Here is a 10,970-nt window from a genome sequence, read left to right on the forward strand (position 1 = left end):
GGTCTCTACCCCCAAGATTCCAGTAACATCTCCCAACACCCACCCCAGCTGTGACAACCAAAATTGTCTCCAGACCTTGCCTAATGTCCCTTGGAGGACAAAATGGCCTCAGTTGAGAACCACTGCCCTAGGAGGGAGGCACACTTGCTAACCTCTTTTTGTATATGGGGAAACAGAAGCTTAAAGGGATTGAGTATTTGCCCAAGTTCAGACAGCTATCAAGGATAAAACTTGGGGTTTAAATCTTGTCAGTAGAGTCTGAGCTCTCAACCACCCCTCTGTATGTCACAGAGAGATCATCTCTTTTAACATCTGTAGTCCTACCAAGTTGCCCAAGATACTTCTGGCAGTTTCACAGTCTTTGACTGCCCATTGGCCAGTAGAAGATTTTGCATTTCTGGAGCCAAGATCACTGGAAGACTTAACATCAGTTCACACGCATCAATGTCTCCTTCAGAGAGGCTAGGGATTGTGAAAAACTCTTTAAAGTTGTTTCTACCTGGGATTTGGGGGAAGCTTAACTTTGTCACACCCAGAGAACATTTTTAACCACCTATTTGCAGGCCCTGTTTAATGCTTGATGGCTCACTTCCTAAGGTCTCAAGTGCTTTTTTATGCTACAGGTGCTGTAAGGATAAAGGAACTGACATTTGCCAAGTGCCTGGAGATCCTGAACACACGATTCTTCCACAGGGCTTTTCTTTCATTTGCCGACCAGAAAGTACATACAACTAGTAGCTGAAACTCACTAATCACAACCAATAAAAAGGCGAGAGTTCTGGCTTTAGAAAGTGTATCAAGTACCATCTTGACCTCTCAACTGTGTGGAGCTCTAGGTAAAGGGGAAAAGTACACCCAGGTACTGAGTCCATAATGACAGCAGTCACCTACAGGCTCTTTGCTCAGGACTTGGTGAATTTGATTGGATGGATTTCTGGCTCTCCGGTATTCTGTGCCTCTCAAAACAGACTTTCGTTTAGCTTTATTCTTCTGGGTAATCTCATCAGTGGTATTACATTTTTGCTCCAAAAACATGCCCTATCTAATTCTCATAATCCCAGCTCAGTGAATGGTTTGTACTTGTTATTTCAAACCCATTTTCCCGCCAGCCTACCGTTGCCAATGCTTTTTTCATTATAGGCTCATTCATTAAATGTGTGCGTTACCTCATGAAGTTTGTCTTTACCATAAACTGGTGAGATATGTCATTGTCACTGATAAACCGTCAAGGGGAGGCTTACTGAAACCCTCCAGATCCCATATCCATGCCCGGCATTTGTTTTTAAAATTCTTCTTATCCAGGGTATAAAGAGATAGCCTCAATGGAAAGGCTAAAGAATTTTGTTGAAATACCCGCAGTCAATTAACCCTGACCAGTGACTTTTGTTTGAAACATATTTATGCTTGTTTAATACATGTTGTGTTAACTCTTTCAGGTTAAGAATTTGGTTTCAATTTTCTGGTTGTATTTTTAACCAGTTTGATGAATGTGTGGTGATTAATGGAGACGGGATGTGGGGAAAGAAACAAGGAAAACAGAGACCATGTTTGTTTTGGCCTTGACAGCCCTATTGTTCGACCGTCCAGACATTCATCTCTTGACTCCAGGATGGTGTTTGGGGCCTCCCTGCAACCTACCTTGGGTCCACATGTCCCTGTATTTCACAAAAGCATGAGGTAGGCTGAGCAGGTGGAGAACTGTACTCTGATGACCGGTGTCCTGGTGACACATGGCAGGGTCCAGCCTCCCACCGTTGGAGTGGGGTCTCCACTCTCATCTGGTCCAGCCAGGACTGTCCCTCCTGTTCGTGATTTACCAATCGTGGGGAAACTCCAGTGCTATCCCTTCAGTGTAATTCTTCAAGGAGACATCTCTGACCGTGGAGAAATATATGTTGCCTTTTATGAATAAACAAACAGAAGAGACCAGTCCCAGGTCCTCCAGGATGTCAGCAAAGGCCCTTGGTGGAAAGGATTTATAATAAGCTGGCCGGAAAATGCATGGGGCTGTTAGTTTGAGTCCTGGCCCTGGATATTCTTCTCAGCTCCTATTCCAAGTAGGTAGCAGGTCTTTCTGCTCCACTGACAGGGGCCAGGGAGAGGGGGGTGGGATTTGTGTTGGTGGCAGAGAGCAGAAGTTGCTTTAAGAAAACTCCCTTCCCATCTTTGGTTTTTTTAACCAAGCCTGAACTGCTTGTAGCTATTACGCAGGGGAAATGGGGAGCCATTTGTATCAGGAGTACAAGATGGAGAAGATCCTGCCCCCATCTTGTCCAGGTTGAGAATCAGATGCTGTCTGTGTGAAGTGAGACCTGTGCCTTATCCTCCAGCAGTGCCACCTGAAGGCACTGAAGGCACTCTGTTCTTCTTTGGGAGGAAGTGAAGTGTACTGATGTAAGAAAGGAAGTGCTGTGATGAACGGCCCAGACTCTGAAGCCAGTACATCTTGGTTAAAATCCCAGCTCACCATTGTGGATCCAGTGGGCCTTGTTGTACCCAGTTTTCTGTACCTCAGTTTACTGATCTGTAAAATAGAAATAATAATGAAATAATCTCACAGAGTGCATGTGAAGATTAAATGAGTGCATTTATGTAAGATACTTAGAACAATGCCTAGTGCATAGTGAGCCCTCCATAAATCTCAATTACTATTATTCATGTTGAAAACCAATCGATAGTCCATGGACAAGTTTAACATGAGATCAGCAGAAGCTTTTGCCTTCAAGTCCCTCCTGCTTTTGGACAGAGAGGATTATCTGGCTGAAAACAAAGCAGTCCTTCCCTCATTTTCTGGGCTTTATATTAGCTTCCAAGATTTGGGAGAAGCAGAGTCCCCCCATCCCACATAATTCTGAGTTTGAATTTGCCAGCAGTCCTTGCAAGGTGGAACAGTAATTCAGATCTTCAGTAATTTAAAGGAAAGAAAAAGAAAGTGACATGTCTTGCACAAGTTTTATTGCAAATTTCTCACCCATCCACTAATAATGGGTCACCTGCCTATTCTCTTTCCATACAAAGAAAATTCAAGGTAGCCTTGAAGGAATTTATTTAATTCTAGAGAATCAATTATCTAGTTATAGAGAAGGCTGACAATCCAGACAAATGCAATCTAGGAGACATGCTTCAGTGGAAGAGAGAAAGAAATTTTTTCTAGGCAGGAGAGGGCCGAGTGGTGTGAGATAGGGAATAAGGGTCATTCACAGTCACGTTAACATGAAAGGACAATCCTTTCAGCAAATGGTGTTGGCAAAACTACATATTTACACAGAAAAGAATAAAGTAGGATCCCTACCTTACACCATATACAAAATATTAACTCAGAATGGATTAAAGACCTAAATGTAAGACCAAGAACTATAAAACTCCTAGAAGAAAACATAGGAGAAAAGCTTCACAGCATTGGATGAGACGATAACTTTGAAAGCGCAAGCAACAAAGGCAAAATTAGACAAAGAGACTAAATCAAACTTAAAAAAAACCTTATGTGTATCAATGTATACCATCAACAAAGTGAAAAGACAACCTATGGAGTGGGAGGAAATAGTTGCAAATCATATGTCTGATAAAGGTTAATATCTAGAACATATAAAGAATTCCTACTACTACTCGACAACAAAATAACAAATAATCTGATTAAAACTGAGCAAAGGCTTAGAATAGACATTCTCCAAAGAAGATGTATAGATAGATAGATAGATGATAGAGATAGAGATATAGAGATATATAGATAGCCAACAAGCATATGAAAAGATGCTCAATATCACTAATTATTATAGAAATGCAAATTGAAACTACAACGAGATACCACCTTACACTTACCGGGATGGCTACTATTAAAAACAAAAAACAAACAAACCAACCAAAAAAACAAAATAACAAGAGTTGATGAGGATGTGGGGAAATTAGAACCCTTGTGCACTGTTGATGGAATTGTACAATAGTGTAACTGCTACGGAAGACAGTATGGCTGTTCCTTAAACCCTAAACAAAGAACAACCATGTGATCCAGTAATTCCACCTCTGGGGATATATACAAAAGACTTGGAAGCAGGGTCTGGAAGAGATATTTGCATAGCCATGTTCAGAGCAGCATTATCTACAATAGCCAAGACGTAGAAATAGCCTAAATGTTCATTGGTTGATGAATGTATAATCAAAATGTGGTATATACACAAAACAGAATATTATTCAGCCTTAAAAAGGAAGGAATATTGTCTCATGCTATGGCATAATGCACTTTGAGGACATTATGCTAAGTGAAATAAGTCAGCTACATAAAGATACATACTGTATGATTCCACTTATATGAGGTACTTAGCATAGTCCAATTCACAGAGACAGAAAGTATAATGGTGGTTGCCAGGGGCTGCGGAAAGGAGGGAATGGGGAGTTGTTCCTTGGAAGTGGACTCTGTGATAATGAAGGTGGTACAGGAAGTTTAGTGCGGGTCAGGATAAACTTGGGATCCAGAGCCTGCCTTTTATTGTACTGCCTGACCCGTTCCTCCATAACCATTGAATGAGGGCTCCCCTCGGAAGGGATGTGCCTCGACCCATTGGCTCCCACGTTCAACAGAGGCAGTGTTGGAAGAGAGTGGCTGGTGGAGAGCAGTCAGTGGATGACCTTCCCCAACAGTAGGGGAAAAACTCCTTCAATGATGCACCACCCAGAAATCATGGTGGGAACAATAGCCTCTGCTCAGACCAAGTGTTTGGTGATTATAGCTGAGGCCAAGGGAGAGGAGTTGTAGGTACAAAGGGTGCTCTTACAACAGTGGAGGAAAAGGCACCACAGGACTAATATAAAGGCCAGTTGGAAGTGCCACGCATCAGCATCATCCTTCCTTCCTCCCTCCCTCTCTCTCTCCTTTCCTTGTCCCTGCTTCCCTCCTTCCTCCCTCTTTCCTTCCCTCTATCCCTCCCTTCCTTCCCTTCTTTGCTTTTGTTTGTTTTTTTCCTTTATCACTTCCTTCTTGTCCTTTCTCCCTCCTTTGATCTTCCCTTTCTTCTATAATCTTTGTTTAGAAACTAAATGACATGCATCTCCCAACAGATCTTCCTACCTATACACTACCATGGTGGACATAGACTTGTGCCAGGAATTAAATGTTGTATTAAATGAGGTCTAGACATGTAGCTTTCCTCACATGGACCGTCAGTCCCTTTGGCCCAGAGTGGTGGCTTGATAATTGTTTGTTAACTACTCAGTAGAGTCACATGAACAATATGACTAAATTGAGAGATCACTAACGTCTGTTACTCGCTAAATTTAGGTAAATATGCCCTCTAATAACTGGTTAGTCGATAAATAACAACTCATTAGTTTACTTAGAATGTATATATTACCTGAGCCTTCCCCCATCTTTCCCCCAAGATAACCCCATTTCTTGATGATATGAATTCAAACAAGCCCATGTTTACTTTTTCTTCAGAAGTAAGTTTTGCTCAAGAACTTAAAGGGAGATTTCAGAAGTTTATTCAAACCTTATGTTTGAAGCCATAAAATTAATAAGATATAGCATTATGGGTTGCAAGTCAAATAATTGAAAGGACTAGACATCATTTATAATTTCTCATTTATTAACTAATGTAACAAAATCAAATGTGGACATTAGCAAATATCCAAGTAAATTATAATTTTCATCTCTCTAATAGCACTTCATGCCCCTCGACGTACTATAGGCTCTGACATTTGGGGTTATGGGTACTGATATTTTTCTTTAATTTACAAGAAAAAGAAGAAAGATAATTCTAGAACTGCCAATATGTGACTCTCTGTTTTTCATTTTTAAGAATAAACCAGAGCAAAATCCTCTTTACTGAATCTCTCAATAAAAATATTCTCAAAATTACCTCCAAATTGTCTTTTTGGTATTCTTCAGTTTAGGGCATTCTATTATTGAGTTAGGTGACTTAGTCAGTTGCTTCTAGTTGATTTTAAATATTCCATTTATGATTAGTTGCAAAATCTAACAGAGTTGGGTGTGAATCTTGACTCCACCACTGTGAGATATGTGATCTTGGGCAAGCTATCTGATCTCTGTCTCCTTCTATGAAATGGGAATATTGCTCACTTCATAAAGATGTGGTGAGGATGTAAGTGGCTTAGTGCAATGCCTGGAACAGAGTAAGCTTTAGAGGAATATTAATTATCAGCAATAACAGTGGCATTCTTATTATTATTAAACAAAGGAATGAGAGTAGGTATTCCTGTAGGTCCCTTTCAGTGTTAAAATGCTATGGATTTATGTTCCAGACTAACCTGACTTAAGATTTGAGAAAATTTAAATAAGATCATTTTTTGAGGGGAATTAGCCCACTCCAAGTAGATTGAACTGAAAAAAATTCTCTGACATTGACTTTTGGATGTGCATAAAGCAAATTTCAAGCCACTGTTCAAAACCAATTTCAAAGATTACCATTGAATGCCACATCACAAACACATATCTCATGAAAATAAAATATAGAACACTTATTAAAAATTGCCCTTAAGCAAATAGTCATACTTTAAAAAATTAATCCTATTTCCAAAGTCATGCCTTTACCTTTGGGTTTTAGTTTGACTTAATGACATAGACATAATCCTGTATACTCTTTACTAATGTGTCTCTTTTAACCATTGACTTGTCTCTGGTATCCATGAGAGCCCAGTTGGGAAAATCAACTGGAAGATTCTAGGGAAAGGGAAAATATGAAAGGAAAAATATACACACACTCACATACACACACAATTTTTGGAAGCTGGACTCATACACAGGGAAGGTCTTTGGGCTTCCTTGAACCCCAGTCAGAACAACCGCAGCCCAGGGTTCACAGTGTCTTGTGCAATGTTGCTGAGCTTCTTACAACTTGCTTTAAACCCTAACAAAAGTCTAGGCAACTTGCTGTTGGAGTTTCTCAAAGCCACAGCCGTTCTTTCTTGCTTTTAATGAAATTCCTTTCTATTTCTCCAGGTATGACTCCCCTCGGACCAGCAGGGCATATTTTCTCCTTGAGTTAGGACAGCTTATGACAAATAATGATGAGGAATCAATAGACAGCAGGGAAATATTGGGTGAGAGGCTGAATGAATCTCTGAGATAAATTATTGACCATAGGCATGGCTAGTTCTCCTTTCACTTATATGTTCCTATTCCATCTCACTAACAACCTGAAAGAAAATCAAATATTTTGTTTGGGGGCTTCACTAATATCAGCAACTTTTACTATCTTAATGGCATTTTTATTGATCTCAGCTTTAATGGGAGCTGTATATATTTGATGTTGGTCATTTAAAGTAGAGGTGAGTAATAGACTTCCCCACTGAGGATCATAAAGCAGTTCCTTGTCTGGCAAGTACGGGAAGCAAATAGAAGACAGCATTTAATCTACTGTTCTACCGCAGTTATCAGGGACTGAGATGAAAAAAAAATTAAAATGTAAAGGTTGGAGCTTCCCCACCCCCATGGTTGCCCCCCTTCCTGTTGCCTACCCCCCTTCACCCTTTCCCATGCTGACTCCTAGGCACACTGGTCATCAGCAGGCGAACAACAAAAGGCCATTGGCGCAATGACCTTGGCTGTGGCATCACGCACTGGAGGAAAGAAATGAAGCCATTAGACTGAGGCAGGAGAACAGGTTATAAATCAAGCCATTTCCAATAAGCTGCCGTAATGGCCATCCATCATTGCCAGCTCGGCACACAGCAGACCATGGAGACACTGGAGCTGCTAAAGCTGAGACATAAACAATAATAATCCGGGCTTGATATTTCAGCCCTTCAGGAAATTTAGGGACATTTGCTTTTCTTTTGTTTGTCAGAGGTGATATTTAAAGCATAAGATGTAATAAATAGAGGAGTGGTGACGCGATGGGACAGTTTACAAGCATTGCATTCTGGATGTGATTAAAGGGAGAATCAAAAGTTGAATTCCAAAAACAGCCACTGCTTCTGGAATAAAAGAGCAGACCCCAAACAAATAAGCAAAACATCACACTCTTCATGGAATGACAGCTAGATGTTTTTGGAATAGGTTGATAGGTCTCATTGCTTTGAGAATTATAGCATTTTCTGCTACTGGGGTAAAACACAGTAATCCTGGATCATGATTTTGCTTGCAGGAGAAAGAGAGAAAACTGGACAAGTGACTCAAATTTGTATTTGTAACCAGGTTACAAGTGGTTAATTGGAATTAGGCATGTAGAAGTTGTGCTTTTTAATAACATCATATTGTGCACTTCCAGTGGACAATTCACTATGGCATACGACCTTATGGCAAATATTTCAAAACAATGTTGTCAACATTTTAAGTGCACTCAAGATTGTTTACTGTGGCTTTGGGGAAAAAATGCCAAGCAAAGAACTAGCTGTTCTAGTATGTCTGGGTTTTTCTGAAAGTCTTTAAAATGATTTCCTTATGTTATTAGGATTTTATTTCAAAGCTGTGCCCATCAGATATGGCCATGCAGCATGTTTTTCCAGATTTCTCATTTCTACTCTACAGTGCTTGCCCATCTCGATCTTGATTTGATTATGCAAAATATCCAGTCCATATTTTTTATGTTATATGATATTCTCCACTACAAATGATAATGCCAGTTTTCAAAAATATATTTCCAGTCATTAAAAGTAGATAAAGGGGTTGGATGGTCTTAAAATTCACAAGATGACCTTTATGAATTATGATGCTATTTCAAACCACTTGGTAATGTATTGGAGTAAACCTGTCTCATACCAAAATCCAAGAGCAACTAAAGTAAGCATAACTGAGAGGCATGTTGTGACAATAGCACAATGTTCCAAAGAGCAATTTTTGGAAATAACATGGAGAAACTGCAACTTTCCTATCAAATCGGTCATTGTACTTTTAAATCTCCCAAAGTATGCAAGTCTTATACGGTGTTTGCACAATAGCTATAATGCAAATACAAGAAGAAAGTTAAAGTCCAATCAAATAGTGTAGTAACTGAGGCAGAAATACGTGCTATATGGAAATGGCAATGCATTTCAACAGAAATAAATCAGTTACAGCCAATTAAGGAGATTCAGTCTCATTTACTCTCTTTTCATCCTAAACTTAAGAGCCATACAAAAGCAAAATGTACACCTAGATCCTTATATACTTTGGTGAGTCACCGGTATCAAAATAGAATGTTTTAATTATATTTTCAGAACTTAGTAGGGTAAGGTGATGTGTTCTACAACTGATCAATGTTGACAATAAACATTTTTCTTTCTGGCTGAAAAATAGGACTGCCAATTGCATGTTTAGGAACTGATTAAGATAGCAGAAAATGCTTAATCAGATACATTTAAAGGCGTGGCATATTTTGCTTCCAAGTATGCCTGGGACATTTGTCCATAGTGAGTCCGTCTTTTCTGAAAATTTTTTTAGAAAATATTTTTCTTAAAAGGAAAGATGTCTTTTGACTTCTTTAGCATGAAGGCAGAATCTGTGCCTGCTACTAGAAAGGGGAACTGAAGATGGATTTCTTTCCCTTGTTTTTGTGACATCCTATCAAATTTGCCCCCTCAGTTAAATGGGGAAGTCTAAGGGAGATTGTCCCAGACTTCTCAGGAAAGTCGGCATAAATTTTTAATGGTTTGTCTAAATATTCCTATAATTAAGCATCTGATGATGTTTTAATACAAACGTAATAGATTTGTTTTCTCATGAGCTGCTATTAGTCATTTATAATAAATATTTATAAGTGTTTATAAATAAAATATTAATTGCCTGAAATGACATTTTAATGTGGTCCTAACCAACAGTGAAATGCTGCATAGCATGACACTGCCTCACAAAATGTTTTGGAAGTTCTGACACTGCATCAGTACCATCGAGGTGGCCTATGGGACTGGCGTGGCCGTGGGGGGATTGCAGAGGCTACCCTTGGAAAGAAGCAAAGACCCCCAGATGTTAGGATTGTTGGAAACACCAAGCCATTGACCAACTCAATGGCTTCCCTCCTTTCCTGCTACATAGACTGTCTACTAGAAACAGGAGCATCTCAAACATTACTAATGCTTTACACGATGGAAGATCCCATTGTTTCCTCTCGGGCGCTTGTTCCAAGGCCTCCAGTCTCCTTTTCTCTGGCCCTCTGGGTGTGAGACCTTTCAGAAGGAAAAGGACAAGGCTTGACTGATATCCAGGCTGCTCACAGCTTGTGTAACTAGTTGTCCTAGGCCAAGGCCAGGTTGGATTACAAAATGGTGATAAGGAGACAGGAAGAAAAGACTGTAAACAGCCTCTACTAAGTTTTGATCTGGATAAGAAAGGAAAAAAAAAATAAGTTAATGATAGCCTGTCTGAATTTTTTTTTTAGACTGAGTATCTGTCTATTATCCACCTGCCCAGGAGCAAATGGAACCTCGATGGGCCTCAAAATCTCCATCTGTGAACTAGGAAAATGAATGTATGCTATTTACATATTTTTTTAGGGACACTAATGAGAGCAACAGTTTATTTTTATTTATTCATTAATTGATGCAATTCATAAACTTCCACCATCTGCTACAAAGATTCAATTAACTAATTGTCATATCTCAGTTTGCAAGTATAATATATTATAGAAGTGCTAACATGGAAGGGGCAGCTGGGTGTGTGAGCAAGGTTGGGTTTTTTCTTGAAAGAGGCTATCACACTTTTGCCTTGCGCTTACCTTCAAGCAAATTGGAATTTTGTGAATCTTCTGTGTTACATAAAAGGAAGTGTACCCAGTAGGCGAGGACAGACTTTGGTTATTGGCTTAGCCTTGGTGCATACCATCTAGTGCCTTGGAGGAATTTTCTAGTGTCTTTGAGCCTCGGTTTCTGCATTTATAAAATGAAGAAGTTGAATTGGGTGCTGATCCTGGTAGGAATGTTAATAATACCTTACATTATATAGATTTTTATTATTTAAAAAGTGATTTTGGTTACAATATTTAACTTCCTTATTTAAAAATCCATCTAAAAGGTAGGGATTGAAGGTAGGTCTTGCAAACGCC

Source organism: Eubalaena glacialis, chromosome 14, assembly GCF_028564815.1.
Source record: "Eubalaena glacialis isolate mEubGla1 chromosome 14, mEubGla1.1.hap2.+ XY, whole genome shotgun sequence".
Classification (NCBI taxonomy): domain Eukaryota; kingdom Metazoa; phylum Chordata; class Mammalia; order Artiodactyla; family Balaenidae; genus Eubalaena; species Eubalaena glacialis.